The sequence below is a fragment of the Scyliorhinus torazame genome, chromosome 15, assembly GCF_047496885.1.
Source record: "Scyliorhinus torazame isolate Kashiwa2021f chromosome 15, sScyTor2.1, whole genome shotgun sequence".
NCBI lineage: Eukaryota > Metazoa > Chordata > Chondrichthyes > Carcharhiniformes > Scyliorhinidae > Scyliorhinus > Scyliorhinus torazame.
Window position 1 is genome coordinate 22,056,327 of NC_092721.1, and position 23,236 is coordinate 22,079,562.

The window sequence follows — 23,236 nt, forward strand, 5'->3', positions numbered from 1 at the left end:
CCAAACCTTAGGCCTCCCATTTGAGACTAAGGTCAGGAGATTTTGTTTCTCACAAGGGGATTTCTTTCCCCCAGAGAGAGGCGGGGGATTGGGTCATTGGACTTATTCAAGGCTGCATTTTTGATCAATAAGGGAGTCAAGGTTTACAGGGGACAGACAGGAAAATGGAGTAAAGGCCATATTCAAATCAGCTATGCTCTTGTTGTCAAAGCGGAGCAGGCTCGATGGGCCCAAGAACATACTCCTGCTCAAAATTCTTATGTTCTTGTTCTTCAATTAATCAGATTGTATTAGCACTTGAAGCTGTCAATATTTTTCTTCTTTTCAAATGTTGACCCAGCAGTAAAATACCTGGCTCCCAGTGGTAACCTAATTTCATCTGATAAATGTGCAAACCTGCTCAGCTGATCAAAATCTCACTTCCTACCAAAAATGACCATTATTGAACAAAATTTAAGACAGCCACCAATTGCCGTCCCACAAGCATGAGGCCATTCAAAATTCAACCGCCCATGTCCTACCAGCTACAGGGTTTGGTTTAGCACAGGGCTAAATCGCTGGCTTTTAAAGCAGACCAAGGCAGGCCAGCAGCACGGTTCAATTCCCGTACCAGCCTCCCCGAACAGGCGCCGGAATGTGGCGACTAGGGGCTTTACACAGTAACTTCATTTGAAGCCTACTTGTGACAATAAGCGATTTTCATTTCATTTCATTTCATTGCCTTCCGCCAAGTCCAATTCACCCATCATCCCTGTCCTCACTGACCTGCATTTTGCTCCTAGTTCGTCAGCACCTCGATTTTAAAATTCTCATCCTTGTTTTCGAATCCCACCATGTCCTCGCCCTACCCTATTTTTGTAATCTCCTCCAGCTCTAAAATCCTCCGAATTATCAGTGCTCATCCAAGTGTGGCCTTTCGTACATCTCTGATTTTAATCAGTTCTCCGTTGTTGGCTAAGCTTTCAACTACCAAGGCCCTAAACCTGCAATTCCTTCTCTTACCCCTTATGTCTCTTGACCTCTCTTTCCAGTTTCAAGATGATTCTTATTACTGACCTTTTTTTTATTCTTTCATGGAATGTGACCAGCATTTATTGTCCATCCCTAACTGGCCTTGAGAAGGTGGTGGTGAGCCATCTTACCTATCTCTTTGATCTGCCCTAACATCTCGCTATGTGACTGAGTGTCAAATTTTGTTTTACAGCTTGGCCATACTTTACTTCATAAGTTAAAGACTCTGGTCAAGATCCTCACAGCCCTGGGCCAGGCTGGAGAATCCCTGCGACCGGGCCATGCCGCCCCGACGCCAGCACGCGATTCTCCGCAGAGCGTGGCTGGCACGGTACCAGTCGCGGGCCACTCTACGCGGCCGGCCGGCCGGTTCTCCGGCCCGGAGAAGGCCGAGCGGCCGTAAGAAAAGAACCGAGTCCCGCTGGCGCCGTTCTAACCTGCTCTGAGCCGGCGGGACCTCAGCGTTGAAGGGTCGGATGGCGGCCTGAGGGGGGGGTCCGACCGTGAAGGGGGGGGGGCTATGGCCTGGCCCGCAATCGGGGCCCACCGATCGACGGCCGGCCTCTGTGGCTGGGGGCCTCCTTTCCTACGCGCCGGCCCCTGTAGTCCTGCGCCATGTTGCATCGGGGCCGGCGCATGAAGGAGGCCACTGTGCATTGGCCCCGGCGCCACTGCGCATGCACGGATCCCGCGGCGCACAGTTCTCACCGGGATCGGCAGCGCGAACCCTGTCGGGGCCAGTATTAGCCCTGTCAGCGGCCCGTTCACGCCATCGTAAAACGCGACGGCATTTACGATGGCGTGGACACTCTGCCGCAGGATTAGAGAATCCCGCCCGCTATATAAATACAAAGTTGTTACTGGAGTTTCGTGTCAGAAAACCACAACTCTTATATCGCTGACCCAACTTACTATGTTGTTCAAAACTCCTACATCCTTTTATAATACAAAACAGACAATGTGTGTTTGTTCTTCTGACGTCAACGGTGCACTGCACTGTAATGTTTCACATCACACACAGAAAGCAAGACTCCGATATCTATTATTCAGGAGTCTTGTTAAAATTTTCATCCATAATGTGGGATTTCACAGCTCCAGGCACTTCCAATTAAACCGTGATGCAGTTTAAACGGTGCACATAGTCTCAGACGAGCTGGAGGAACCCCCCCCCCAGTCAAAACACAGGAGGTTGGAATGTCATTTCTAGTTCAAACTTTCAGTGTGGTTCCTCCCTGCCTATCCTGTTCCAATTAGCAATTTTCCTGCACCACCTCATTCCATTCCCATGAAGTAGCTCCCATTTACTGGAAGAAAAAAGAAAATTTCATTGGTTGGCACTGAATTGTGAAAGAGAATGCTGAGGGAAGGAAAGTGGATTAACTCCTTTGATGCTAATTATCATCAATGCATTGCACATACATCTATCCCAAGTTGATTCTTAACACTAGATACATAGGGGGCGATTCTCCCAAAAGGAGCCCAAGTATTCACGCCGTCGTGAACGCCGTTGCGTTTCATGAGGGTGCGAAACGGGCGCGGGGATGACCGAATCTGTCCCCCACAGGGGGCCAGCACGGCGCTGGAGCGGGTCACGCCGCTCCAGCCTCCCATCCCAGCGGCAAATGGGCACCGCGCCAATCCGCGCATGCGCAGTTGGGCCACGCCAACCTGCGCATGCGTGGGGGAGTTCTTCAGCGGGCCGGCCCCGACTCAACATGGCATCGGTGATCAGGGGCCGGGGAGGGGGGGAGAGGCCGGCCCGCCGATCGGTGGCCCCCGATCACGGGCCAGACACCATCCGGGGCCCCCTCCCCCAAGGAGGGAGCCCCCCTCCTCCCCCCCACAGGCCGCCCCCCGACCGTTCGTATCCGTGAGACCACTCGGCCCATCCGGGCCGGAGAAACGGCGGCCCCGCCAATTCCAGCAGCCCGCAGCCGTGGCCGCGCCAAATGCGCCGGCGCAAATGGCGCGATTCTTTCCACCTCGGAGAATCGCATGCCGGCGTCGTGGCGCGGTTGTGGCGGTTCTCCGGCCCGGCATGGGGCTCGGAAAACCGCCCCCATAATTCTGATCCATTTTAATGGAATTCTAAAGTACAAAACAAAATTCCTAATCCGAAAAACAAAATGTGTATTTTTGGCACCCCTATTTCCAAATCCACAATTTTAAATGCTCAACTAAATCCATTAGATTCACTGTCAAATTTCCCACAAAGGTTAAATGTTTAGGACCTTCTGAACTTTGGGAACAATGTGATACTGTGGGTTGATACACTGTCCTTTCAGCTCTGAAAGCTGAGTTTGCATCCAGCCCAGCCTTACAATGGGGTGAAATAGAAGCCTTGGACTTTGCTAATGGCAGGAAAGGCCCCAGGTAAAATGAGCTTCAGTAGCATCATTGCAGTTTCTAGTGGGTGTTGTGCCAAAGTACACAAATCCCCAAGGTTTTCCACCAAGGGAATCACATGGATAATGTGGGAAATGGAATCAATCCACGGTGATTTACCATGGAATGCCATTTTTTGATCAGAAAGATGATAAAGCAACCTTTGTAAAACACACAGCGCTTCAAAAATATGTTATCCATTTGGGCCTGAAAATCTTGTCATATTAAAATGTTTTAACACAGCAAATAGAAAAGCTGTCACTGGCCATCTTGCCACATTACAAGTTTAATGCTCAGGAAGTTTGGTTCCTTTTCAGGGTATAAGTTAGACCTGGGCAAGAGTGAATTTATTCCGGTGAACGAGAGCTGATCTGGGGAGGCTGTCATTTCGTACGAAGCCAAGATGAGCTTCATAAACCTTACTTTTCTAGTCTAGTGTATGGAGTGAAGACTGGTTTAAAGAGGTGGAATGACCTTCCTTTGACCTTGAAGAATTCAGACGGTAAAGATGAATATTCTCCCATGAGTTTGGTTTTGTTCTAGTATCTACCAGTCTTTCAAAGGCTTTTTTTGGTAGGGTGGGATGGTCAATAAATTATCATCTTTTAGGCGGTAAGACCCCTCTGGTTCATGGGACATGTGTTATTACTAGGCGGCAAATATTTATACGGTGCAGGGTGGCTTAACGATCTGGACTCCCAGGTTGTGTGTCTGTGACCAATGTGTATCGTTTATGTTAAAGCAAATTAATTTAAACATAATTAACCGCATTAAGAACAAATAAATAGCTTTACACTTACCAGTTAAACAGTTCTTAAAAGTGTACATGGGCTTTAGAGTGGTTTCACAGGTCGGCGCAACATCGAGGGCCGAAGGGCCTGTACTGCGCTGTTATGTTCTATCCTCTTTAAATGGTGGTCGATCTATTGAATGATGATCCAAGTGCTTTGGGAAAACATGTATTTTGTGCAATATCCCCTTTAAGACAAGTGAACTGGGGAGTAACCTGAAAGGGGCTGTCATAATATACACCAGTATATCATGGTGCAGACACACACACACACACACTGATGGAAATGCAGTGGGACCAATTAGCATACACAACATCGCAGCCAATCACCAGTGAGAGCACAAGCACTATAAAGACAGGGGACAGGAGAGTTCCCGCTCATTCTAGTAGCAGCCAACTCGGAGCACAGAGCTCACAGCCTGTAACACAGACATTCACCATGTGCTGAGTGCATCACCTGGTTACGACTAGGCAAGGGAAGTTCATCCCCAACCTCGCCTCCCATACCACAGCTCTCCAGAACCTGGTCAGGAAGACGACAGACTTCCAATGGCTTCCCGCCCACGAACGTGAATGGGAGGAGCTTAAGACCAAGCTTACCATGGCCTCGGTATTGGCATTTTTTGATCCCACGAAGGAAACAAAAATTTCAACGGATGCCAGCTAATCCGGCATTGGGGCGGTGCTCCTGCAACGCGATGAGGCCTCATCATCGGCCCCCGTTGCATATGCGTCACGTGCCATGACCCCCACGGAACAGCGCTACGCGCAAATCGAAAAGGAGTGCCTGGGCCTGTTGACTGGGGTCGACAAATTTCATGATTACGTGTACGGCCTCCCCCAATTCACTGTCGAGACTGACCATCGCCCACTGGTCAACATTATACAAAAAGACCTGAATGATATGACCCCTCGCCTCCAGCGCATTCTGCTTAAACACCGGCAGTACAATTTCCAGCTCCTATACACCCCGGGCAAGGACCTGATCATAGCCGACACTCTGTCCAGAGCAGTCAACACCCTGTGTGACCCAGAGGGGTTTGTCTGCCAGGTTGACGCCCATGTGGCCTTCACGGCCTCCAATCTGCCGGCCACGGATGAACGCCTTATCCACATTCGCCGCGAGACTGCGGCTGACCCCCTACTACAGCGTGTCATGCGCCACATGATGGACGGGTGGCTCAAGGGCCAATGCCCGCAGTTCTACACTATCAGAGACGATCTGGCAGTAGTCGATGGTGTCCTCCTGAAGCTGGACCGCATCATGATCCCGCACAGCACGCGCCAGCTCGTTTTGGAACAGCTACACGAGGGCCATCTTGGCATGGAGAAGTGCCGACGGAGGGCCCGAGAGGCTGTGTACTGGCCCGGCATCAATGAGCACATCGCCAACACAGTGCTCAATTGCCCCACCTGTCAGCGGTTCCAGCCGGCCCAATCACGTGAGACCCTACAGCCCCATGAGTTGGTCACGTACCATTGGTCTAAGGTAGGCGTTAACCTGTTCCATGAGCTCGGCAGGGACTATGTTCTGACTGTAGACTATTTTTCGAACTACCCAGAGGTCGTACGCCTGCACGACATCACATCATCGGCGGTCATCCGTGCCTGCAAGGAGACGTTTGCTTGTCACGGCATCCCACTCACTGTGCTGTCGGACAATGGCCCCTGCTTCGCGAGCCAGGAATGGTCCAACTTTGCCAGCAGGTACAACTTTGTGCATGTGACATCCAGTCCCCTGCACCCCCAATCCAATGGCAAAGCGGAAAAGGGCGTCCACATCGTCAAACAGCTCCTCTGCAAGGCTGCCGATGCAGGATCCGACTTCCACCTCGCTTTGCTGGCCTATCGTTCGGCCCCACTCTCCACGGGCCTGTCGCCAGCCCAGCTGCTCATGGGTCACACCCTCAGGACCACGGTGCCGTCCATTCACGTCCCAGACCTCGACCACATTCTGGTCCTTCAGCGGATGCAACAGTCTCGTGCACAACACAAGGCGGCGCATGACGCTCGGGTGACAGATCTCCCTGCTCTGGCTCCAGATGACAACGTCCGCATCCATCTTCCGGAGGGTGGCTGGTCTGCAACTGCTGTGGTTCTTCAGCAGGTGGCTCCCCGCTCGTTCCTGGTTCGTCTGCCAGATGGTTCCATTCGCCGCCGCAATCGGCGTGCCCTTGGTCTCGTTCCACGCTCACTACGTGATCCTCCACCGGTGCCACACCCTCCTGTTGTCCCCAACCTGGACTATGTGGAGATTCCGAATACTCTGCATCCTCCTCACTCTGCCGTGGCCCAGCCCGTTCCTCAGCCGGTGGCTCCTGACCCACCCTTGAGGCGGTCAACCAGAATTCGTCGCCCACCTCAGAGACTTGACTTATGGGTTTTACGATGTTGGACTCTTTGATCTGTTCTGTTATCCTGTTTCATCGTTCCAGTAGTTTGTATATAATGTTCATTTCGTTGTTGCTGTGACTCCCTATTTCTCTGCACCTGGCACCTTCCTGTGTAAATAGATTAGCCTCATGTTCACAGTCATGTAAATAACATGCACACATTTAGTCAGGCACATTCTCTACACGATATTTATTGTCATGCAGGCACATGTTCTTTATATAAAAGGTTGGATGTCATAATATACACCAGTATATCATGGTGCAGACACACACACACACACACTGATGGACATGCAGTGGGACCAATCAGCATACACAACACCGTAGCCAATCACCAGTGAGAGCACACGCATTATAAAGACAGGGGACAGGAGAGTTCCCGCTCATTCTAGTAGCAGCCAGCTCGGAGCACAGAGCTCACAGCCTGCAACACAGACATTCACCATGTGCTGAGTGCATCACCTGGTTAGGACTAGGCAAGGGTCAACAGTTAAAGCTGGTATTGCATTTACCCACAGTTAAAGTATGTTAATATAGTTAACCTTATAATAAAATAGAGGTGCACCACTTCCAGTGTTGGTGACCTGTTTGTGATCCAGAACACCCAACACATCAGGGGCCTAAATGGTTTCCTGACTATGATGTCATTAGGTACCACAACATTCCTATGTGACCCGAGGTTGCCATGGGGTTGAAAAGCTAAGAAGCAAAAAGGTAAATCGGAAGTTGATTATAGTGGTGAGGTTCCGGTGTGTCTGGTGGTAGGCAGTTCAGAATAAAACTCTGAACGAACGAGTTTTCTATTTGGCAGTTTAGATTAGATCCTGGTATTGAAGCAGGCCTTTGAAAATGCAGCAGAGACTGCGTTACGTTATATGATTATACAGTTGGAAAAGACAGAGAGCTGAAGACGGGAAGAGCGGGGGTTTGTGGATCGGAAAAGACCCAATGCTCTATTTCAGTGTTGCCAGAGTCCACAAGACCATTTAACGGGAGTGGAGAGGGGAGTCTCCGGGGATTCTATGCCATCAAGACTAGCATGATCTGATTGAAAGAGGGTTTGTACATGTGCACCTTGTTGGTGTGAACTGTGTCCAGGGAATTCAGGTGCAGTGTGGCTGCTGGTGAACGCAACTTAAGGGCTGAATCAATTGGGAAATGAGAGATCCCATGAAGGAGATTGAGTTGGAAAGACAGTGAGGTGCTGCCATGATTGTGTGGGAATTAGTACGAGTGCTTGTAAAAACATGAGATATATATTTGTTGCATTAACTATTTAAAGTGAAACCTACCTTTTTATTTGAAATATCCTTTGTTAACTAATGCTTGACTTATGTTGATATTAGTTGGTTTGTTGCAATAAAAGTTCTAAAAGGTAAAATCTCACTCAATGGTTTTCTTTCCATTGGCAATGTGGATGGTTTCTCGATCTCTACGGTGACCATAGCAGTTGTTGGCAGTACACGTCACGTCATTCATTTGACTGCCATGACCCACTTATCCTGTAACCAAGTTATCATAGAATCAAAGAATCCCTACAGTGCAGAAGTAGGCTCATTGGGTCTGCACCGACCCTTGGAAAGAGCACTCTGCCTAGGCCTACACCTCCACCCTACCCCCGTAACCTCGTAATCCCACCTAATCTTTTGGATTATCCCACCTAATCTCGGGAGGAAACCCGCGCAAACACGGGGAGAAAGTGCAAACTCCACACAATCACCCAAGGCCGGAATTGAACCCGGGACCCTGGCACTGTGAGACAGCATTGCTCACCACTGTGCCACCAGGCTTCCAAAATGCGTGCCACAATGTTATGCAAGCAAAATAAATTTATTTAAAATTCAAGAAGAGCAAATTAATATTGATTGGCCACACACACCGGGTGCGCGTTGGGACTATTCCCATTTCAGGATTCACAAATCTCCACATGAGATGTAACAAAATTAAAAAAGAAACACTTAGTAGGTCACTCACAAGCAGTTTATTCAGGAAGATCACGAGTGGAAATATTTGGGTCAACTCTCATTGACTTTGCTCACTGTGGTAGTCAGTATTAGGGGTATTACGGTACCCTGGATAATGCTGTAAGACCATTGGTGTGGGAGGTACCTAAGACTGCTATATCATTGGTGAAGCCTGCCTGCTGGTTCCACCCAGTAAGGCGGAGTATAAGAGCCTGTGTCTCCCCAGCAGCTGCATTCTGTACCTGCGCTGCTGGAGGAAACATCTAGTACAATAAAGCCTTCAATTGTCTCCAATCTCGCTTCAGGTGTTATTGATCGAGATCAATTTATTGGACTAGTTTTTAAAGAATGGAGCTCCGAATCAAGCCGGAGTGTCTGCAACTCAGCCCCTACACAGCAAACTCAGCGGCAACGTTCAAACAATGGCTGGCGTGCTTCAAAGGGTACCTCAGGACGGCCACGACTGAACCTACGGAGGACCAGAAACTGCAAGTTCTCCACTCGAGGGTGAGCCCAGAGATCTACACCCTCATCGAGGATGCGGACAATTATGAGGCCGCAATGACCCTGCTGAAAGGACACTATATTCGCCCTGTAATCCAGGTCTACGCCCGACATCTGCTAGCGATGAGGCGACAAATCCCCGGGGAATCACTGGAGGAGATCTACCGTGCGCTCCTGGTGTTAGGGAGGAACTGTGACTGCCCACAGGTTTCGGCCAGCGACCACACAGAACTTTCGATCCGGGACGCATTCGTTGCAGGTATGCTGTCCTCCCAAATCCGCCAGTGATTGCTGGAGAAAGAGACACCAGGCCTCAAGGAGCCACGGGCCCTTGCTAGCTCCCTTTGTGTGGCTTCCCGAAACGCCCGCGTTTACGTCCCTGACCGCGCGGCCAGCCCCTTGGGCAGTGTGGAACCTCTCCCCCGGCCGACTCCGATGCATCCCCCATCCCCCCACAAGCCTGTGCTGCGAGACTGCCAGGCAACCCCAGGGGGCCCCGCTGCTATTTTTGCGGGCAAGCCAAGCACCCCCGGCAGCGCTGCCCAGCCCGCTCATCCATCTGCAAAGGGTGCAGCAAAAAGGGCCATTTCGTGGCAGTATGCCAGGCCCGGGCGGTCGCTGCGGTCTCCGGGGGCGAAGCGGGATGGCCACCACAACTCTCTCCATGAGCCACGTGCGGCCAGTGGGCGCCGCCATCTTTCTTCTCCAGAGCCACGTGCAGCCTCCGGGCGCCGCCTTCTTGTTCCCCTCCAGCCATGTGCGACCAGTGGGCCCCGACTCGGATGTCCATTCACCACCCGAGGAAAACATCCAACTTTTGCCATGACTTGCCTCGGTGACCCTGGACCAGCCTCGGCCCCAAACACTCTCGACTGCGACGTCGACCGTGCTCATCAACGGGCATAAAACATCCTACCTGATCGACTCTGGGAGCACAGAGAGCTTCATACACCCCAATACGGTGAGGCGCTGTTCTCTTTCCATCCACCCACACCTCCACCACCGACTCCACCCTCCCTCCCACCGGCATACCCCACATCCGCCCTTTCCCAGGTGGATTGGTCCTTCCACTGGTCCCATCTAGGGTTGATGAAGCTGCTGAAGAAGCCGAAGCCACGCTCCCAGAGCCACGGATGCCCGAGCCGGCGCCTGCATCACTGCCGAAGCTACGGCGATCGCAGAGGATGACCAGGGCCCCCGATCGGCTAATTGCTTCATTCTGACTGTAAATAATTATTGTAAATAGTTGCGACATGTTACGAGGCAAAACACTGTGCTAATGTATACCAGGTACCACCATAACCTCAACCTCTACCACTGTATAACGCAAGACCAACCCCCGCCGGACTCTTTTTTTTAACAGGGGGTGAATGTGGTAGTCGGTATTAGGGGTATTACGGGACCCTGAATAATGCTGTAAGACCATTGGTGTGGGAGGTACCTGAGACTGCTATTTCATTGGTGAAGCCTGCCTGCTGGTTCTGCCCAGTAAGGTGGAGTATAAGAGCCTGTGTCTCCCCAGCAGCTGCTTTCTGTACCTGCGCTGCTGGGGGAAACATCTAGTACAATAAAGCCTTCAATTGTCTTCAATCTCGCTTCAGGAGTTATTGATCGAGCATCACAGTGTACTCAGGAACATCACGAGTGGAAATATTTGGGTCAACTCTCATTTACTTTGCTCACAATAATGTGGCAGTAACAGCGGTTTAAACCGCTGGCTCCATTTTGAAATGGGCCTATCACCAGGTGTCCAAAGCACTTGCCTGTTTCAGGTGATCAAGCCCCTAATTAAATTGCATTCTGCATCCTATGATGTAATTCGGACCAGATGCCATTTTTGATAGTAATGATTTGGAGCCTGTGCTCTGCGCACCCTAGCCAGTTCACCAGCGATGGAACTGAGGACCCCACAAAAGACAAGGGTGGAGGGTACAGTTATGACTATTGTGGCTCATGAAAAGAATCCGGAGCCAACCGACCATGATCATGGCCTCCCTCCCTCTCATCATATGCCGTCGGCAGCTGATCATCCGCCCTCAATCTGGCCACTTCTATTTTGGGGGGGGTGGAGGACGGAGCCTCAATAGTACCCTGCAGCCCACCTGAGGCTGGGACCTCAAAATTACAGGGCCTCTTTGCCCCCCAAATTAGCCAAGCAGCATAGTCCGCCAGCCTCCCCCAAACTTCCAAATGAGCCCTCGAATAACCACCTCAAATCCAAAAACACAAACCTTGATGTGGGAACAAGGTAGTCAAACTGGAGAGACAAACCAAAATATCACATTAAGGCACAATGGAAGGCAAACTCTCTTTATCCATTCTTGTGCTACATCGCTTACAAAGTAGCATTAACAGTGTTGCACTATTTTTCACACCAATTCAGTTTCTTAAATTATTTATCGTCAATCACCCACTGAATGGGAAAGTGGCACATTGAGGGGTCAAGGTGCATTTTAGTGTAAAACCTACTGCACCACATTCCTTGAGGATAGGTAACATGGTAGGTACGTCGACTTCCCATGACTAGTTACATCTCGTCCCACAAGCCTCCACGCTATGTGTGGTCCTCTGATCCCAGCCACATGAGTGTCTCCAACTCTAATTGCTCCAGCACTGACCACTGTGCCTTCAGCTGCCTAAGCCCTAAGCTCTGGTGTTCCCTCTCTCAATCTCTCTGTCCCTTTATCTCACTTTCTTCCTTTAAGATACTCTTTAAAACCTGTTTCTTTGACCAGTCTTTTAGCCACTTGCCCTAATATCTCCTTATGTAGCTCAGTATCAAACGTGCGTTATGATGCAAAGTGCCTTGGGACATCTTATTATGCTGAAGGTGCTATATAAATTCTCCCATTCCACACCATCAATTCCCACGTAATATAATAGTTACTGAATCAATCTCACCTTCATCCCATTGCCAGCTGGCGGGAGCGGTGAATGCCACTGCCAGCGTGGACGCGCGCCCAGGAAAACGCAGCTGGCAGGCCGCAGAAACCCATCCATTGTCTAGAATAGCTTGACTAAGGAATATAGTCCATGCATTGAAGATCCAGGAATCAGAAAAACATAAGACTTGGCTGCTGTTTCTTTGCAAGGTCAAAATTAAGCTGCATCTTTTAAATAGCTTAGCTGCCTTGTTAAAATGGTAGAATTACGAATTTCATTCCAATTCATTTTGTACCATTATTGCATAGCTCATTTTCGAGTACAACTGGAAATGTTGCTGAATATTTCCAGTATTACTGTAACTGTGGCTTGAAGCAATACGGAATATGAGGTGGGCAGGACCCGAGAGACAAAGTGAGCCGGTGTTCACTTTTAAGTAACACTGGCTTCAAAGGAAATAGTAACTGTGGTAAACCACAGATGGCGGCCCCCACGGGTCGCACGTGGCGGGTGGCGTCGAAGCTGGCGGCAAAGATGGCAGCCCCGAAGGGTCACACTTGGCTCCTCCCCTCGGGCTCATGTATAAAGGTGGCCAACCTCCAGCCCTGCCCTCATTCTGGGACCGGCTGAGCAGCAGGTGTCTTTAAGCTGATTAAAGCCACAGTTTTTCTTTAGACTCCTCGTCTGTTGTCAATTGATGGTACATCAATTTAATCAGCTTAAAATTTTCAGATGGATCCATCGCTAAAACCTGATCGCCTGGAACTGGACACCCAAGGAGCCAACGCCACTATTACGTTTGAACACTGGCTACGCTGCTTCGAATCGTACGTCGAGTCCTCCCCAATCGCCGTCGCCGAGACCCACAAGCTGCGAATCCTCAACTCACGGGTGAGCCCACAAGTATTCCTTATCATCAGGGATGTGGACTCATACGAGGATGCGATAGTGCTGTTGAAAGGACAATATGTTAAAGGAGTCAACGAGGTGTATGCTAGGCATCTCCTTGCCATGAGGCGACAGCGCCCCAGAGAATCGCAAGCTGAATTTCTGCGCGCATTGCGGGTACTCGGCCGGAACTGCAGTTGTAAGGCGGTATCGGCTGTCAAGCATACCGAATTGCTGATCCGGGACGCCTATGTCGCAGGCATAAAATCTAATTACATCCGCTAGCGCCTACTAGAAGGGGGTACACTCGACCTTCAAGAAACAGTATGGATTTCGGACTCATTAGAAGTGGCCTTCCGCAACTTGGATGCCTACACCTCCAACCACGTGGCACCCTCGTGGACGCCATGGGCGCCGACATCACCCGACCCAGGGGCGCCGCAAGCCTGTGCCGCGCAGCAACCTGCCAATCCCGGAGGCCCAAAATGCTACTTCTGTAGCCAGGGTAAGCACCCCAGGCAACGCTGCCCAGCGAGGAGCGCGATCTGCAACGGGTGCGGTAAAAAGGTCCACTTCGCTAATGTCTGCCAGGCCCGACCTGTTTGTAAGCCCAGCAGCGCTGCGTGTAACTTGTGGGGGCCGCCTTCTTCAACACCACCCGCCACGTGCGACCCGTGGGGCCCGCCATCTTTGCCGCCATCTTCGGCGCCGCCCGCCATGCATGACCCTTGGGAGCCGCCATCTTTGCCGCCATCTTCGATGCCACCCGCCACGTGCGACTCGTGGGGGCCGCCATCTTTGACGCCACCCGCCACATGCGACCCGAAGGGGCCGCCATCTTTGATTCGCCCCGCTGCCTCCCGGAACCCCTGCTCATCCGATCAGCCTGCCCACCTTCCGAAGATCGCCTCCATCACCCTCAGCCAGTCTCGACCTCATCACCTCGCCAAATCCATGATGGCAGTCAACGGTCACGAGACGACCTGCCTGTTCGACTCCAGGAGCACAGAGAGTTTTATTCACCCAGTTACGGTACGGTGCTGCTCCCTCCCAATCTTACCCGTGACCCAGAAAATCTCCCTGGCTTCCGAATCTCATTCCGTGGAAGTCCGTGGGTACTGTATTGCAACCCTTACAGTACGGGGTGTTGAGTTCAAAGGGTTCAAACTCTATGTTCTCCCACAAATCTGCGCTGCCGTGCTACTAGGTCTTGACTTACAGTGCCACCTCAAAAGTCTTACCCTGGAGTTCGATGGACCCCTGCCCCCCCTCACCGTATGTAGCCTCTCGACCCTTAAAGTCGCCCCACCCCCGCTCTTCGCCAACCTCACCCCGGACTGTAAGCCCGTCGCCACTAGGAGCAGACGATACAGTGCTCGGGACAAGGCCTTTATCAGGTCGGAGGTCCAGAGACTCCTGCGGGAAGGGATCATTGAGGCTAGAACTAGCCCCTGGAGAGCCCAAGTGGTGGTCGTTAAAACTGGGGAGAAGCACCGGATGGTCATCGGCTACAGTCAGACCATCAACCGGTACACGCAGCTCGATGCGTACCCCCTTCCCCTCATATCTGACATGGTCAATCAGATTGCGCAGTACCGGGTCCTCTCCACCATCGACTTGAAGTCCGCGTACCACCAGCTACCTATCCGCCCGGAGGACCGCCAATACACTGCCTTCGAGGCAGATGACCGCCTCTACCACTTCCTCAGGGTCCCCTTCGGCGTCACCAATGGGGTCTCGGTCTTCCAATGGGAGATGGACCGAATGGTTGACCAGTACGGGCTGCGGGCCACGTTCCCGTATCTAGATAATGTCACCATCTGCGGCCATGACCAGCGACCATGACGCCAACCTCCAAAAATTCCTCCACTTCGCCAAGCTCCTTAACCTCACATACAATAAGGAGAAATGCGTTTTCCGCAGAATCCGCGTAGCCATTCCTACCTCCTACCATCTCCTCCAAAAGGATCAGGTTGCAACCTAAATGAGGCCCATGTGGCTGGGCCAATTAGGCTCCCCGCGAGTCTCGTGGAGGACGAGCTTCCCCGCTGAGGGGCGGAGTTCCCTCTTCAGAAGGGTAGCAAATCAGGACATAAAACACCCCAGCCCATACCAAGGTAGTCACTTCCGGGACCAGTGTACAAAGAATTTTGGTTCTACGTCAATAAACCTTTTGTTTCCTTAAGCTCCTATTTGATCGCTTCCTCAGGATCAATGCTGGCGACGAGGATCAAGTGGAGCCGCAGGCGCCGCTATTTTCGCTGTGCGCGTCCACCTCTTCAAAGGACTCTGGAGGTCTTTTCGCCGGCCACAGAAGTGCTGCATTTTGGGAAACTAGAAGCATTTGATGCAGGCACTGAAGGCAGGTCGCAGTATGTCGGGTGAATGCATTTTTGGGGGGGCCAAAGCCATTGTCAGGGATGAACGCCAGACGGTGATCAGTTTAACAGCTTATGGCGCGCCCACTTTTAATGTAAAAAGAATTTGACATACCCCACCGTACGGACTAAAAGTAATTTGTGGACTGGTCGAACGTATGGGTGATCACTGCAACCCTAAACCATCATTAATATTCCAGCGCTACCATTTCAATACAGTTGAACGGGCCCTTGGGGAGTCCACAATGGAATTTTTGGCCTGCCTCCGGAAACTCGCGGAGTTCTGCGAATATGGCACCGCCCTCCCCGAGATGTTGCAAGACAGATTGGTCTGCGGTGTCGGTAATGCAGCAACCCAGCGGAAATTACTTGCTGAAACCCAGCTGGACCTCAAGCCAGCCGTATAAATTGCCCTGTCATGGGAAAGTGCAGAATTACAGGGCATGGTGGTCCTCAGTTTAGGCCACACCCTTGTCATAATATGCACCCATGCACATCATGAGGTAAAAACAGGCAGTGACAGACACCCAGGTTAGCCAATCAACATACAGGACAGAACACAACCAATCGCCAGACAGAACACCAGAGGGGGGCTTCCAACTATAAAACACACGAGGCATCAGCACTCCGCCTCTTTCCACTGGTGACAACTGTAGTGACAGTCAGGGTGAATATATCAGTCAGCATCTTCTACACGTGGATCAGAGCTAGCCTGGTCTAGTAAGTTAGAGTTAGTGCACTTAGAGTAGTAGAGTGTCAACCCACAGCCAGCTGTGTGCATTGTTACAGAAGTTCAATAAATCGTATTGAACCAACGCCTACGTTTGGTGTATGCTTTACAGTTCATCTGCATCCTGTTGCAGTCCGTGTTACCCCAGGGTGAATAACACGACTTGATATCAGGAATCTACTTCATCTCAGTAATTTACCTTGAATAATTCAGTGACGACCAGCAAGTGCCTTCCAGCGGCATGGAGAAGATCCAGGCCCCTCCACAGCTCCGGATCTCCGGAAACCTTGGTGCCAACTGGCGGGTCTTCAATCAGAAATTCAGTCTATACATTGTGGCCTCGGGCCTCGAGGATACGTCCGATGCCAGAAAAATTGCACTGCTCCTATCGCCTGCGGGGGACCAGGCCATCTAAATCTACAATTCGCTCACTTTTGCCAACGGCGAGGACAAGACCAAGTTCCAGACCGTGTTAGCCAAATTCGACAGTCACTGTGAAGTCGAAACGAACGAGAGCTTTGAGCGCTATGTCTTCCAGCAACGCCTTCAGGGTTAGGATGAGCCTTTCCAATCCTTTCTAACTCATCTCCGCATATTAGCACAATCCTGCAACTACGGTGTCACCGCTGATTCCCTCACCAGTGATCAGATCGTGTTTGGGGTCCACTCCGACGCCCTGCGGGAGCAGATCTTAAAAATAAAAAACATGATCCTGCCAATAGCCATCGAGTCGTGTAAAGTGCATGAACAGGCGAAAAGTCGCTACTCCCGCCTTAAATCGGCAGAACAGAACCAACTTGCCTCCCACGAGGCAGAGAGTGTACAGGCCATCGCCCGAATGCGGCGCCTTAGCATCGATGAAGGCGACCATTTTGTGCGCTTTTCCCGGGGTCCCACGCATGCGCACCACGGACGGGAGAACGAAGCAGCCGAAGACCACACTGCGCAGGTGCGAGCGGCGGCTGACCGCACTGCACATGTGCGACGACGTACGGCGCGTGACGACGTCAACGTCATGACGTGCCCGAACTGCGGCACCGCCCACTTAAAGTGGCAATGCCCCGCAAGAGGCAGGCGATGTTTAAATTGTGGGAAGCCTGGCCATTATGCAGCCTTGTGCAGGTCTGCACCTCCGATCGTGAGCCAGCGATCCCAGTCCCAACACAAACGCATTCGAAGTGTGCAGCAAGGGCTGCTGGATTCGGAACCTGATACCGCCATGGATCCAGAGGACGACTGCCTGGAGTCCCCATATCGTGTGGGCATCATTACCACGTATGACAAGGCCTCCTCAAATTCAGCAACACGCCTAACAATCCTCAACGTGGATTCTGCGGACGAATGGCGTGCTGTCGTACAAGTTAACCAACGCAGCATCCGGTTCAAGCTGGACACTGGTGCTTCAGCCAATCTCATATCTCAAGCCGATCTTGCTCGCATCCAAAGGCAGCCAAAAATTCATCCGCCGGCCTGCCAGCTGCTTGATTATAATGGCATTACAGCGTTAGGGTCTTGTCACCTGCTTGTCTCCAACAAGGCCATCAAAGCCACACTGCGATTCGAAATCGTCAAGCCTGACAAGGCTTCCCTGCTTGGTGTCCATGCATGCAAGCTACTCCATCTCGTCCAGCGCGTACGTGCCATGTCCTCTGTCAATATGAATCTTCAGGCTGACATTGACGAAATCCTGTCACAATACCCGGATGTGTTCAGTGGGATGGGCACGTTGCCGTACCGCTACAAAATCTTACTCAGGCCTGATGCCACGCCTGTGATCCATGCACCACGCCAGGTGCCGACTCCTCTGAAGGACCGTTTAAAGGCGCAGCTGCAGGAGCTCCAAGACCAGGGTATCATCTCTAAAGTGACGGAACCGAATGACTGGGTCAGCTCGATGGTCTGTGTGAAGAAGCCCTCTGGAGAATGCGCATATGTATAGATCCCAAGGATCTTAACTGAAACATAATGCGGGAACACTACCCGATCCTGAAGCGGGAGGAGCTACTCAGTGAGATGGCACATGCCAAATTCTTCACGAAGCTAGATGCATCGCGTGGCTTCCGGCAGATACAACTGGACGAGTCCAGCAGGAAGCTCTGCAAGTTTAATACACCTTTCGGAAGGTACTGTTACAACCGCATGCCGTTTGGTATTGTTTCAGCCTCTGAAATCTTTCACAGGATCATGGAGCAGATGCTGGAGGGCATTGAGGGTTTGCGGGTTTATGTTGATGATGTCATTATATGGTCCACGACCCCAGAGGAACACATATCTCGTCTCCAACAAGTCTTTCGACGCATACATGTCAACGACCTCAAGTTGAACAAGGCCACATGCTCCTTTGGCATGTCATCAATCAAGTTTTTGGGTGATCAAATATCCCAGCAGGGCGTGCAGCCGGACTCGGACAAAGTCAAGGCCATCAACACCATGAAGACCCCGGAAGACAAAAAGGCGATACTCCGCTTCCTAGGTATGGTTAACTTCTTGGGAAAGTTCATTCCCAACCTCGTATCACACACCACGGCTCTCAGGCATCTGGTGAAGAAGTCCACTGCCCTTCAGTGGCTACCCACACATCAAGCAGAGTGGCTCGAGTTAAAGGCAAAGCTCACCACTGCTCCGGTACTAGTCTTTTTTGACCCAGTGCGGGAGACTAAAATCTCCACGGACGCCAGCCAGGAGGGCATTGATGCGGCGCTCCTCCAGAAGGATGACTCCTCGTCCTGGGCTCCAGTGGCCTAAACGTCCAGGGCCATGACTCCCACTGAGCAGAGGTATACTCAGATAGAGAAAGAGTGCCTGGGCCTCCTCACCGGTATTGTAAAGTTCCATGTCTACGGTCTACGAACCTTCACAGTAGAGACTGACCACAGACCTCTAGTCCATATCATTCACAAGGACTTGAATGACATGACGCCCAGGCTTCAGCGCATTCTCCTTTGACTCCACAGGTATGATTTTGAATTGGTTTACACACCGGGCAAAGAGCTAATCATTGCGGATGCCCTGTCGCGCGCCATCACCTCGCCTTGTGAACAGGTCGACTTCATCTGCCAAATTGAGGCACAGGTGCAACTGTGTGCCAGCAACCTCCCGGCCTCAGACGAACGAGTCGTCAACGTTCGAGAACAGACTGCCAAGAACGCTCTTCTGCAGTGGGCCATACATCACCTTGCAAATGGTTGGCAGGAAGGGCAATGCCCCCAGTTCTTTAATGTCAAGGATGACCTAACAGTTGTCGAGGGGATCCTCCTCAAGCTGGATTGTATCGTTATTCCTTGCAGCCTCCAGAGCTTAGTGATCAAACAGATCCACGAGGGACACCTCGGTATCGAGAAATGCAGGCTCAGGGCCCGGCAGGCTGTCTATTGGCCTGGCATCAACGAGGACATATCCAACATGGTCCTCAATTGTACAACTTGCCAGCGTTTCCAGCCTGCTCAACCCAAAGAAACACTCCAGCAACACGAGATCGTGACCTCTCTGTGGTCTAAGGTGGGACTCGACCTTCTTCACGCCAATGGGCGTGACTACGTGCTTATAATTGACTACTTCTCGAGTTACACCGAAGTGGTGAAACTGTCCGACCTCACATCAAGGACTGTCATCCAGGCCTGCAAGGAGACATTTGCCAGGCATGGTATTCCGCTCACGGTCATGAGCGACAACGGTCCCTGCTTCTACAGCCAAGAGTGGTCCAACCTCACGAAGCTCGACCAGTTCAAGCACATTACCTCGAGCCCGCATTACCTGCAATCTAACGGGAAGGTCAAAAAAGGGGCCCATATTGTGAAGCAACTGCTCTGCAAGGCTGAGGACTCAGCTTCGGACTTTAACCTTGCGCTCCTGGCATACAGGGCAACCCCTCTGTCCACCGGTATGTCTCCGGCACAGCTCCTTATGAATCGTGACCTGCAGACGACTGTTCCGGCCATTCATTTACCTGACCTGGATCACCTCCCAGTGCTGCTAAAGGTGCAGCAACTCAGAAACCGGCAAAAGCTGACATACGATGCTCATGCTACTGATCTGCCCGTGCTCTCTCCGGAAGATGCTGTTCGCATCAAGTTGCCTGGTGGAGGCTGGTCAGCTCCAGCTGTTGTTGTTCGACAGGCTGCTCCCAGGTCGTTTGTCGTTCGCATGGCTGATGGATCCATTGTCAGGCGCAACAGAAGGGCACTACGCAAACTTGCCTGCCCACCACCGGATCTCACGTTCCCAGCTATCGTCATGCCTATTCCGGACACCTAGCTCCACGAGGCCACCAATCTGGCTGCAATCCCACCTGTCAAGGCGCCGTTGTCCCCACCTCCACCTCTCAGGCGACAAGGATCTAACGCCATCCCCAGAGATTGGACGTATAAATATTTCCTTTGTACATATTGTTCAGTATCTGCACGCTAGACACATTACATGTACATATGCATTCACTCGCCATTTGTTGTAAATAGTTGTATCTGTAAATATGTTGCATATGCTCTAAGCAACCAACAATTTTTTTTTTAAAGGGGGATGTCATAATATGCACCCATGCACATCATGAGGTAAAACAGGCAGTGACAGACACCCAGGTTAGCCAATCAACATACAGAACACAACCAATCACCAGATAGAACACCAGAGGGGGCTTCCAACTAAAAAAACACACAAGGCATCAGCACTCCGCCTCTTTCCACTGGTGACAACTGTAGTGACAGTCAGGGTGTATATATCTGTCAGCACCTTCTACACGTGGATCAGAGCTAGCCTGGTCTAGTAAGTTAGAGTTAGTGCACTTAGAGTAGTAGAGTGTCAACCCACAGCCAGCTGTGTGCATTGTTACAGAAGTTCAATAAATTGTATTGAACCAACGCCTACGTTTGGTGTCTGCTTTACCGTTCATCTGCATCCTGTTGCAGTCCGTGTTACCCCAGGGTGAATAACACGACAACTCCTACTTGATTAGCCACTGACAACCGGTAATCACAGCTTTGAAATCTCATTCGATGGAAAGCATGTCCATGTGAAGGATGCGTTAAGTGTTGAACGATGATTGAAGACTTGTCACAAAGGTCAGCTTGCGCCACAGCCAAACAATAGAACATAGAACATAGAACATAGAAAATACAGCACAGAACAGGCCCTTTGGCCCACGATGTTGTGCCGAACCTTTGTCCTAGATTAATCATAGATTATCATTGAATTTACAGTGCAGAAGGAGGCCATTCGGCCCTTTGAGTCTGCACCGGCTCTTGGAAAGAGCACCCTACCCAAACTCAACACCTCCACCCAACACCAAGGGCAATTTTGGACACTAAGGGCAATTTATCATGGCCAATCCACCTACCCTGCACATCTTTGGACTGTGGGAGGAAACCGGAGCACCCGGAGGAAACCCACGCAGACACGGGGAGGATGTGCAGAGTCCGCACAGACAGTGATCCAAGCCGGAATCGAACCTGGGACCCTGGAGCTGTGGAACAATTGTGCTATCCACAATGCTACCGTGCTGCCCTTAAGAACAAATAAATCTACACTATATCATTTTACCGTAATCCATGTACCTATCCAATAGCTGCTTGAAGGTCCCTAATGTTTCTGACTCAACTACTTCCACAGGCAGTGCATTCCATGCCCCCACTACTCTCTGGGTAAAGAACGTACCTCTGATATCCCTCCTATATCTTCCACCTTTCACCTTAAATTTATGTCCCCTCGTAATGGTTTGTTCCACCCGGGGAAAAAGTCTCTGACTGTCTACTCTATCTATTCCCCTGATCATCTTATAAACCTCTATCAAGTCGCCCCTCATCCTTCTCCGTTCTAATGAGAAAAGGCCTAGCACCCTCAACCTTTACTCGTAAGACCTACTCTCCATTCCAGGCAACATCCTGGTAAATCTCCTTTGCACCTTTTCCAAAGCTTCCACATCCTTCCTAAAATGAGGCGACCAGAACTGTACACAGTGCTCCAAATGTGGCCTTACCAAAGTTTTGTACAGCTGCATCATCACCTCACGGCTCTTAAATTCAATCCCTCTGTTAATGAACGCGAGCACACCATAGGCCTTCTTCACAGCTCTATCCACTTGAGTGGCAACTTTCAAAGATGAATGAACATAGACCCCAAGATCTCTCTGCTCCTCCACATTGCCAAGAACTCTACCGTGAACCGTGTATTCCGCATTCATATTTGTCCTTCCAAAATGGACAACCTCACACTTTTCAGGGTTAAACTCCATCTGCCACTTCTCAGCCCAGCTCTGCATCCTATCTCTGTCTCTTTGCAGCTGACAACAGCCCTCCTTACTATCCACAACTCCACCAATCTTCGTATCGTCTGCAAATTTACTGACCCACCCTTCAACTCCCTCATCCAAGTCATTAATGAAAATCACAAACAGCAGAGGACCCAGAACTGATCCCTGCGGTACGCCACTGGTAACTGGGATCCAGGCTGAATATTTGCCATCCACCATCACTCTCTGACTTCTATCGGTTAGCCAGTTTGTTATCCAACTGGCCAAATTTCCCACTATCCCATGCGTCCTTACTTTCTGCAGAAGCCTATCATGGGGAACCTTATCAAATGCAAATCTGCATTTTTATGCCACCAACCATATTTTGCATGCCCTGGGACACCCACCTAACAACGGCCAAGGACGACTGTCTTTGCAGGTCCTAAATCTGGTAATGTTAGGACTATGCCTTCTGTCACAAGGATATCTACTGACAACCTGCACCTCAGGGACTGCAATGGCATTTGAGGTCACCTGAACACTGAAGACAGATAGGCCCTGTTAAGCCCAACAAGACTCCAGAAGTCGCACCCCGCCCCATGCAAACTCCACTCCCACCCGATCTGCTCCCAATTCCTGCCAGTCCCGAGCCTCCCAATACTGAATGCTCCCATGGGCTGGATTCTCCGATTCTGCGGCTATGTCCGCAGGATCTGCCTGGTCTGACAACCAAAAATTTGGGGGTGCCCCCGCACCGATGCTCCGTCTGGTGGGGGGCTAGTAGCTGCGCCACGTAAAGCGGCTTTACCTGCCAATACCGACGCAGAATGGTCGGGTCCGTGGCTGCGCATGCGCTTCGGCAACCTGCGCCGGATGCGCCGTACAACATGGCGCCAGCCGCGCATGATCATAACCTGCCACAAACTGCCCCCCGTGACCCCCTTGCCACGTCCGGACAACCCCCCAGCAGTTCCCCCAGGCCCTGCCGAAGCCCTCCCTGCCAGCAAAATGGCTCCCCCCTCCCTGACTGTGGTGGTGCTGGACACAGTTGTAGCCACCTGAGTTGGCCACTTCCCGACTTAAAATGGAG